The sequence below is a fragment of the Halyomorpha halys genome, unplaced genomic scaffold (genome assembly GCF_000696795.3).
Source record: "Halyomorpha halys isolate HHAL.00 unplaced genomic scaffold, Hhal_1.1 Scaffold103.1, whole genome shotgun sequence".
Classification (NCBI taxonomy): Eukaryota; Metazoa; Arthropoda; class Insecta; order Hemiptera; family Pentatomidae; genus Halyomorpha; species Halyomorpha halys.
The window spans coordinates 1,216,499-1,228,467 of NW_027115007.1; positions in this window are offsets into that span (position 1 = coordinate 1,216,499).

Below are 11,969 nucleotides of genomic sequence, written 5' to 3' on the forward strand. Positions count from 1 at the left end.
CTAATTTAATTTCTCAAAGTAACATTCTTTAAGTGTTTGCTAAAGTTTTTCTAACATTTTATTTGGAGTGGGAAGAAATCCGAAACTAGTATCCCTTAGGTCCCTCTTTTGTATTGACTCATCCTGGATCTCGTAATAATTAAAATTTTACATTTTTATATCGAAATTTAAACACAGTCACTAAATATGTTCATAGAAGAAGAATAAGTAAAAATTGAATTCTAATTTATTTTTATTTGTTATATTTCTTTTTTAATCAGAATTTTAGTATTATCCCTTGTGTCTCTAACACACTTCACCCTAATGTACTTTTCATTTCATTCTGACATCTGAATGCAGACCTTTCCATCTTCTTCGACACGAGCAAGGGCAAGAAAAGTGAAACCCTCCCTAACAAAGTGCTCTTGTCCATTCCCTGGAAGTCCGCCACCCTGGGAGAAACAAGAAGAAGGCCCTAACAAATAGCCACCCTCTGTCCACTCTCCCTTTCTTTGAGGGCTATAAAACCATTGCAGGGCTAACGTCTCCTTCCACAGCTATCATAGTTTCCCTCCTATAGGGCAACCATTAATTGTCCGCGAGCTCCTCCTTCTTTGTTGCTAAGCTTGTGCCCCTCTGTCCTCTGTAAGCAGTTGGTCCTCGAGCTATTACCAATCGAGGTACTAACAAGTCTTTTGTGACCTACCTCTTTTATTTTCTCCTCTAGGACGCTTCAGAACATGCTACAAACGAACTCCAGATGCTAATAACAATAGGCCAGAGAACAAACAGCCTTCATTAAAAAAACCCGAGAAAGTAAGATAATGGAAGAAGGTAGCGAGTATGTAACTGGCCGTGTTCGAGTAACTGACCAACTGAGTTAGTGTTTTTTTTTTTCGTATATATTCTTGTATACGAAAAAAAACACTAAGTGTTACGTCTTCAAGTAAAACGCCGAAAAACCCTTAAGTACTTTTTATCAACTCTTTCACTCAATGTTTCGAGCTTATTGCTCATTATATCTTTGTATTGATGTTTAACTAGATGTTTAAAGATTATGAAAAAAATTTAAGCGTTTTCCTAGAAATTATATTAGAAATTTTTGTTTTCGTTTTTTTAGTTTTAGATTTTTGGACCTATCGATTTGTGTTTTAAAATATGTATTCCCTAAACTTATTTATTAATTAAATTATTTCTTTTAACTTATCTCTCTCTATTCATTCAAGTATTTCTTTTAACGAACTTTTATTTTATAAACCTATATATTTTTTTTAATCTTATTTATTTGTTTTTTTATAAACTGAATTACTGCGGTGACTATTATGACTTTGGTTTGACTTTACATTGTTGTCTAATGATAATTTCGTTTAATTTGGTTAATGGATCGAACATGGATAGGGGACAGTGGAGAGGGAAGGTCTGAAAGTGTGAAATAGGGAGAATACAATTTTTGAACAAAGTGAATAAAATTGTTAAATAAAAATAAAAATGAAAATATTTGTATTTAGGGTCTAGACGAATATTAATTGTAAAAGGAAAAGGTATGGGAAAAACTTGTTATCTAATGGGAATATATTTATTGCATATATGTCCGATCATAGATTGATTGGTATGGTATGTATTTGGGCAGCATGGCTAAAAAAATAATTTCTCTTTATTGTAAATATTTGTACCTGATTACTATTGCCAGTAATGAACAATTATCGACAGTGTTTAAAATCTCAATAAAGGGATTATGTCAATCTTGTAATATATGTTTTGAATCATATATTGTAAACCGTGAAAACCTTATTTATTTATACAAGCACGAGTAATCTTTAAAATCAGACAAGCAATAATTCATTTTATTTCTTTTGCTTTTAGAACAGTTGCAATGTGAATTGGAGCTGATTCTACATAAATGAACCGACACTGAAATTTTCAAAATAATATTATTTAATGCTTTATTGTTTTTACCTCAGCTATCATGCCCTGCGGGAAAGATAAAAAACATTGACACCTAAATATAGGAACATAGTACAAAAAAATTTAATATCTATATCTAATTTATAAATTTGTACCGCTACAACCCATGAATGGTCAGGGGTCCAATACCTTGTAAAGAAGTCCTGTTACTAGACCAACCGTTGTACTAGAAGGTGATTTGGTCAGAATCACGCTCGACCGCCAGATTTTAACCTAATTATGGGTACCCAATTTTTGAGGCTGGGTGAACCCCAGGAGGGCTCCAAGAACCCACAAGAGTTGACTCACGGCTACAGGGTAACTGAAAACCATTTTCGGCCCTGCGGATCCAAGTACCCGAGGAGTTAGTAGCCACGTGCCTTACCCCGGGGCTACCCGCGCTCCCTCATTATAACTTACCTATAATATTATCTATATAATCATATACTTATTTTAAGTAATTTGTGGTGACTTTCGGGACTCTAAAATGTATGTCAGCTTAGAAGTGACCCTGGACACTACTTTCACTTGTATGCACACAAGTCAGCAGGAAAAGAAAAAATTTCGTAGTTGTTTATGAGTTTACTGTTCTAATATTATTTTGTTGATGATAGTGGATGAAAGAATTTCATCAGTATATTTTGCTTGATAGTCGATTTAGCAAAGATCTAACCTAAAATATATATAGATTTTTTTTTATTTTTTAGAGATGATTTTTGGTTGAAAATTAGGGTTTCCCATTTATATGAGAATCACCCTTGTACACCCACGCAAAGACAAGCCTATTCCAATTATAGCGAGGTGTAACACGTATGAATGTTAAAAAACATTTAAATGAGTTTCGGAAGAACAATAAAATTAATTCAATCCTAAATCGTAACCATTTTGTTCTAATTGACGTCTTGGATATACAGTTATTTGCTAAATTTCTAATTATAATAGAGCGGGCATGAATAATGTATCATATATCCTAGTTGGGACAAGTGGAGCCGTTAACAAGACAACAGGCGGGCTACGATAGCTGCTTTAGTGCCGACATTTACTGTTATTTTCACGGCCCTGCCTCATATAAATTATAGATCAGTACTGACAGCTATTTAAATAATAAGCCTACAACAATCTTTAACACCGTCTAAGTTTAATGTGTTCCATTTCGCCTCCTCTTAACGAGACGATAAAGACCAGATGTTTCAATAGGATACTCCCGTAGCATATACCCTCACTCTGACCTTGTTACCGTTAAAATATGCCACGATTACACTCCGCCCTAATTATGAAGGATCCGTCATACGCTTGCAATACCTCTGAAAACCTCAAGCCAGAACTTCCAAATTAACAGCCGCAGTTAATCTATACTTTGTATTCCATATTCCAATCAATTTATTTTATTCTACATTCAGTACTAAATAGGACAAGATTAATAATTAACTTTGACCATAATTTCAAATAATTTGTAGATCGGTTAGTTGACAACATAATAAAAAAACAACAAAATAATCAATATTCCACTAACATTTAGGAGAACGCTAACCCCATGATGCCTTTAGATGCCTGATCTAAAAAGAGTAAGAATTACATCAAAGTTTACTTCCTGCTAGACTAGTGTGATATTCATACAAACTAAATAAACATATTCCTATGAAAGTAATTTATTGAACAACTACTTTTTTTTAAAACAATTTGAAAGAAATACAAGACCAAGAAATGCTATTTAAAGGAAATCTCTGTTTATTAATTTAAAGCTTCCAATAGACAATGCTTATCGTAATTTCATAAAAAATAATTATAGAATTTAGGACCACTTATTCGAAGATATTTTGTAAATATAAACAGCTAATGTGCTTTAGTAATCAAACAAAAAAAGATTTGAAATGGACATATTCCAAACATAGTGCTTTAGATGGGGACTACTTTTGCTATTGAGTATTACAAAGCGAGTAGGGTTGTCACAAAGCAATTCCAATCTAGGTTACACTGTATGGGATACATAACAGGGTAACTGGAAAAACAAACACTTTCACATTGTTAAAATGCATTTTACTTACAATGTTAATCACATGCCATAATTTAATACCATCAGTATACCTTTAAAAATAGGAAAAATTCTTTAAAATACCTATGAAATCAGCACGAATGAATCCTGTGTCAAAAACTTCAATTCAGAATAAATTTCAGTTACCAAATCTCTCGACTTAGTTTAAACGATCTAAAATTTCCCCAGGTACACTTCCAACAACACGTGCCAATGGACCAGTGGTATTATGGGCATATTCAATGCAGTGTTATTGACTTGATTCACATTTTTTTTTAATATATATTTTGATAGTGAAGTTGATTTTTTAACTTTTTCTAATTATCCTATTTCTAATAGGAAGATACTTTTTCAATGAAATATTCTCATAGAAAATCGAATTTTAGTATTATTTGTTTTCATCAAAGTTGTAAATTGCTAAAAATAGTAAATCATTTTTAAAGTTTTTTTTAACGATTGACGTTTAAATGGTGCGAAAAATTGATGAAACGTAAATAAAAAAAATTGTTAAAGAATTCTTCATCATAACTTTGGCCATTTATGGCGTTATTATGACAGAAATTGGAGGTATGCGACGACTAAAACATCAAATGACGACGGACTCTCACTGGAGGATGGGAATCTAATCCCTGAATAATTTTGTTTTTCAAGTTAATTAGAGATTTTGTGCAGTTTCCGCATGAATTGTAAAAATAAAAATGTAATAAATTGTTTGTAACACCTTTTAATACTACCATGTATAAGTTGTACGCTCGTATGCGATGCAGACAACCCGGCACATAGAACATATATACGCAAATAATTTTAAGTATAGTGTTCTACAATTCTGTTCTTCTTTCTGGTAGTCCTAACTCTTACTGATCAGGTAATTAATGTCATAAAGCAACGAATTATGTCAATGTTAACTGTCTCAAAAATGACCATAATACATTTCTGACTAACAAAACCTTCCAACTACTGTCAGAAGGGGAAACGTCACATCATAATTAGCCTCACGAACCCCTACGTAAAGAATGCTGACGATCATAGTAAGATAATGTAACTAGAAATTAACTGAAAGAATTTTTTTCTAATTAACCACTGATAAGATTAAAATGGCACACAATAATCTATCGTCTTTTGTTATATGTAATTTGCATAGATTCAAAACGAAAATAATTCCCTCATTTGCGATAAAGATAACGTATAAATGTGAGGTTCCATAAATCGGTATGAGACGACTATATTCCGCTTTGAGTGTGAGAAATGGTTGAGTTAAAAGGAACAAGAAATGCTTTCAGGGCGTTTAAGACAAGCCGAGATAGGGTGAATAAATAACTTTGTCGAGAGTATCGCCTAGGGACTGCCGGCAGCAATTGAAGACTCGATCGTCCCTTATCATATCTCTCTAGCGCTCGGGTCCTATTAACGTTCTCCGTCATTCAGGGTCAAAACCAATCTCTCGAGAAAACGGTTTGGAGAACCTTTCCATACTCATGGTTATCAACAAAGAATTTAGAATTTTCTCACTTAGGTTACTTAAAAATGACACTATTTATCTCTTCACAGTTAACACATTTTTTCAATTACAAAGGTCTAATGCAAGTAATCCATAAACCGATTGTAAAGGTCTGAATATCTCCTGCTGGAATTTGGAAAAGTTATACAAATAAAAGTTATAAATATACCAAAAATTTAATTATTGGTATATAATTTCTATACAAATATTGTAGCATATATGAAGGTTAAATACAGTGTTGACGGCGTGAAAACCTTCTCTTCTGCCCTCCGTGGGGGGTCTTACTTATCTGACTTTTCAAACTGATAATTATAGCGAGTAGGGTGGTCGATGTACGCGACATGTCACAATATCACAACAGGAGATCATACCATAATAAAAAGGCCATCCTTACCGGGCGGACCCGCCCTAGTAACACCCCCAGGCGATGGTCCTATATCACTTTTGAAATATTTGCTTAAAATGGGAAGAGGAGACTTCAGTACAGTTTAATATTCAAAAAGTGCCTGAAATTAAAAAACAGCGTTAAATGAACATCAAAATATAAAATAAAACTGGATGAATTAAAGTAGGTGCACATTTATTTTAAAAACAAGAAAATCAAATATTTACCGACTCTAATGAATAAAAAAGTTATCCACTATGCTAATCAGGTCGAATATCTCGGAATAAAATTGGACATAAAGCTTCAATAGAAAGAAAAAAAATTAGCAGCATAACTCTGTGTATCAAAAACATTTATCAGCTCTGAGGCACAAAATCAAATCTAGAGAGAAGAGAAAGAAATGTATACATTCATGCTGCCCAAATACATCGGGTTGCCACATTACACAGCATACTGATCAATCCGTGATCGGACATATAGAAATTACATATTTTTATATGATACAATATAATAGAAAGATAACATTTTTTTTCCACAGTATTCTTTTACAATTAATACCAGTATACAAACGAAATACAAGCTTTTCAATTTATTCCTTTTTTTTCTTTCCCCTCCATTTTACAACCCTTATTTCATTTTATCAACAAATTCCACTATATAACAAATATTAGAATATCAAAAATAATAAAGTAGTAAATAAATAAAACAACAAATAACTTATACAGTTATTACATACAACTTTTTGTATATGTAAACAAGTACCGAGACCTGCAGAACATGGCGGACTACAAAAGACAAATATCTTAAAGAGATTTTCAATGCATCAGAAATGATCTTCAAATACTTATAGTCGAAGAAGAAATAAGACAATTAATCCAGTCACACGAAGAGCGAAAGTGGTTGAAGGAAACACGAATTTTGAGGCACTCCGTCTCCTCAACGTTAATACTAAACTAAGAAGATAAAGACGGAGGGAAGCTTCACGTCCAAGTCAAATAATGTGATAGTTTGAGGCCAAATATAAACAATATTATATTTGTTCAGTTGCCTGTAAGTACTTAGCATTCTAGAACTAAAGTGCCAATAAGCACAGAATGAGCTTGCTTGTAATTTCAATAAATAAATAAAATTACGTATTTACTGCTTTCCACGAGGTATTTTTTTAACTAAATAAATTATGGATTTTCTGTACGAACCGATATCTTATTGAATTTATTAAATCGCCAATGTATTTGACCTTTGAATTTCTAACACAGGCTTTTCATATGCAGGAACGCAAGAACAAAATTCAGTACGGAATTTCATCTGGAATGCAGAATAAGATCAGAAGTGAGCCCATATAATATATATACTATGACATTGCCAGTTACAGATAAGTTAACACGAAGAAAGGAGAAAATTTACTTACGAATTGATCCTGAGAGGCAAAAGTAGAGAGAGGAGAGATTGGAAGAATATTTTCCCGAGATGAGAGATAGATTTATGCCATTAAACAGTTTACGGCCTCGCTAGTTTATGAAGATATATCGATGAGGCTGTGAAGGAGGTATATTTAAGCCCTTTAAAGGGATACAAAGCCTTTTTCAACTGTAGCAGTAAACTATCAAATGAATGCCGCATACTGACTCGGCCTTATCCAGTATCTTGTGTTGCGCTTATCTGCCTATATCTCCTGTGGTAGGTTAGCTATGCGCACCGGCTCTCCGCTATACCTCAAGTCCTATTCCTTTTTCAGGCGTTTTGCCCTGGGAAAAACTTTTTAGCTTCTTTGTTGAAAATATATTTTATGATTATAATTCGCTCGTGTCTAGTAGTATGTTTATTGCCCTTTTAGATTAAAGTGACGATAAAGACATTCAATATTCCAGGAATGTACTATCTACTTCATATTAATACATAAATAAATAAATTCATAAATACATTCATAAATAAATAATGCATTTTTCGGGAGAGAATTATAGGATACTCTATAAAGTTTGGCACTGTTAACATTTATGTAGAAAATATAAGAAACAATGTTACTGAAAAAACTAAAACCTAACTTTTTTTTTTTTTTTTAAAGGAACAAAAGTTATGTTCTAACCATCACTTTGATTTTGTATCCTATCATTTGACATTCAAGGAATGCAACCGTTTATACCGTCGATGCTATAAAATGAAATTATATTGATCAATGTTATGAGATGTTAAAAAAGATATAAATTGAATAGCATTATGTACATACCGTCACATAAAAAAACATATTTTGAACTTTATCTGGAAAATTATTATCAAATCAAAATTTATAATATGTTTGCATTTTTGTGTACCTAATAATCACTTCAATTGTTTTTGCATATTTGAACTGATTATTATCATGGACTATTCCAGGAAAATGCAAATAAGAAATTATAAATATGTCGAATCATCTGTTTTCAAACAACGATATAAGAGTGGCACATATACAACCTCAGTTTATACAGGTAACATGATGTGCGTAAGTACCTAGCGAAGTATACTGAGCAATTGGATTTCAGATGCCCAGGTAACCACCAAAGCCTCTTGGACAACACGGTGATACTAAGTCACAGTCACTAATTTAATTTCAGCTAACTAATTATCAATATTTTCCGGTATAGGTTATATATTATACAGTATAGGTTTCCGTCTCTAATTTATGTTACATTCCTTCAACACTGACCAAAACTGATTCACTCTGTACATTACATTTTCTCTTCTATTCAAAAGATACTGGTTTTCTTAAGGTAATCCCCTACATGCTTTTCTGTATTCCTTGTGAACAGCTGAAATACTCCTACATCTCAAAATCACCCTTATTTTCAAGGAAGATTTATTTATTCCTTCAATATCACTTTCTTAAATGGCTCCCGAAGAAAATCATCAACTGTTTAAACAATGACAAATTCACATGAATCCAGCGAATACCAGTTAAGGAAAATAATGTGTGACAGTATTTACATTATAGATTATATACTACATTCCGACATACCGACTTAAAAAATATAAAATATTGGCCCATAGGTACACTACTTATTTCCTATTAATATCAGAATTGAACGGTCAGAAAACCTAGGAAAGGTTTGTGATATTATTTCTGTTCATAAAATCCAGTAGCTATTTGAAACAAAAATCAAATCAAGACAGTAACGAGTTAATATCTCAGGACATCATCAACAAAGGATCACTGCTCTTTCAACACAATCTTTAAAATATACTGAACCATTATAATTTTAACTGTTTGATTATTTATTAAGTTACAATTAATTATAGTTCCAGTAAAGTATCACTACGTTCTTTAAATATACAGATAATGAAGCAGTGGGTAAGGATATAGTGATAAAGGAGAATTAATTACAAAGGATCCGTTTATAATAATCAGATATGGTAGGGCTACTTTATGCCCTTTGTTAGTCGATTTAATAGGTTAGTGATAAAATCAATGGGCGCAAGTAAGGCCCCCTTGTCTGTTAATGTAATCTTTACCCATACAAAGGCTTTTCTTGTACATCATTTAACCGCTAAACCAGTCATTATGTTTGGTCCATGTCTTCTACCTTTCTTCTCTTTCTCTTCTTCGCTTCCCTCACATCATTTTTTTTTCTTCTTCCCTCTCCAGTTCCTCAAGCTATTGAGTGTGATTTAGTCGTGCCTCTAGTCTGTTGGGTCACTAATTGCTCCATCACACCGTTGAAGCCTCTGGGTCACAACAAAGACCCATGACCCTCCAGATTTTAGAATGGAGATAAAACATGGACAAAGTCGACAGGGAACCATTTAATCTCACCTCTCATCACCCACCTGGGCTCTTTGAGGTGAGATTTTTATAATGGGCACTTGCTGGCTTATCTCATATTTAATAATATTTAATCGGTTTAAATTAAGGGTCTCAGCTCGTAAATTTCCAAAAACTCTTAATCTATACGACTATTGATAACCATTAACAAGTAACTCTTTTCGGTTGTTCTGGATGATTGGCTTTAAAACCAGATACATCCATTTATATGCATAATCTTACATAAATGGAAAAAAATAATATATATTTTCAGGAGTAAATTATGGACTATTTCTATTCTTTTTGCTGCAAAAGACTATTATTTTTCTTTAAAAAAGTAATTCTGTCAACAATAAAAATCTCGCTTTTTTTTATATTTACGGATAGTTATATAGTCGATACGAAGCCAAAGTTGAGTATCTCCAAATTTGGCTATCTTGAGTTTAGTTACAGTTTAATATTTTCTTTGCAAACGACCTTATTAAATATCCTCCTCCTCCTGTTACCTAAAATCTAAAAACACCAAATAATTCTCTCAGAAATTTTAGGATATGATACTTCGCATTGCTATATTGCACCAACGAAAAAGTATTCGTTATAAGTTTCAATAGATATTAAAAAAAAATTTTTTTTTGCGTGTTCTTGATTTTGATTAACTTTTCTGCTATTCTAGTTTGGACAAGCCTGAGGTTAGTGATTGAGAAATAATGGATTTCCATTGGTAGTTCAGGGGGTAGCAAAGAGGACTGATATGCCCCCACGTTCGTCTTGTTTCCTCATCACTATTAGCATGCAGCATAGGGATACATTAATTTCTGGTTTTTATACCAACGAATTTTCATTAACTTTCTTATATTGGCAATCATCCAACTTATTTTTTTACTTTACGCAACAGTAGAATTTGTTAAATCAGAAACATTATTCATCTTACAGTTTCTGCTCATCCTGAATGACATGGTTTACTAATATTTTACAATTTATATTTATGCAACAGTCATTCACTTAGGTCGAGACGGATGTAGTCATAAAATTTATTGTGAAATAAGAGAATTGGATTTCTAGTCATCTTTTCCATACAATTTCTTGAGTCTTTTTATTATCCTTAATTGCCTTTTGATACCGGTGATACAGAGAAGCCCTGGGAGACCTGCTTTATCGTCTACATGTAATCTAGAAGGGGTTCAAAGGTCTCCAAGGGAAGTGTAAATATTGAAAATAAAGATGTGGTTTTGAAATAATGCTTATTGGTTTATATTCAACTGTATGTGCACACCCGACTATATCGCAGTAACTTTAAAGATAAAAATGAACTTATTTATATCACTATAACGTAGTGAAAATTACAATGAACATAAATTAACTTCAAAACCAACCTATACAATGAAATACTTGATTCCAATTACAAAGCAAGACTCATAAAAAATTCTTAAAAATTTATCATAAAGCTATTCTACTAGCTTAAAACATAAACATATATTTTTTTCAATTTTATTAAAAAGTAATGATATAAATTCAAAAATAAGCAGATTTTATCATGGTATTTATAATATTTGGAGCGTTCCATTATAAAATAAACGAAGTCCATACTAAAATTTATATTTTTATTTTAATCAACAGGTTTGGTATAAGATTAGCACAAAACAAAATTATTTATATGTAATATTATCACTTCTTCAAGACTGTTGGTATTATTTAAATAAAATAAATTGAATATATTCAAGTCTCAAACACTATTTATTAATATTTTTATATTTATTCTTTTTAATATTCAAAAGTCCACCTTTTCAGCAAACCTGGCCGCTCTCAAGGACAACCTTAATTATAAATTTACAACTCACATTCAACTATTAGAAGTTTTTGGAGGCTATTCTGCTCAGATCTATTAAACAATTTTAGTCAAAATTAACTTATTTTGTAACTTTTTTAATTTGAAAACGTTTAACTAACATTTACTAGACAAACCGTCTAAACTGCCAATCCATTACAAAAGACTGATCTACATGACTATTACAAGGCCTATCTGGACATACGAAGTTGAGCTTTGGGGCTCCACTAAACCATCAAATTCCTCCCGAATCCAATCCTTACAGTTCAAAATCCTTCGTAAAATCCTTAATGCCCCTTACTTTGTCACGAATCAAGTCATCCATCAGGACCTCAATGTCTCATATGTTGCCGATTTGGCCAGAACCAGGTACCAATCCTTCTAATGATAAACTTCTCAACCACCCAAATCCACTTGTTTGAACCTGGCTTCTCCTTCATTACCTTATAATCTTGTTAGGCGTATGAAAAGAAGATGGTCTCGAGATCTCCTCTAGAAATATTATTGGAGTTCAATCAATGGGTAGATTCTCTA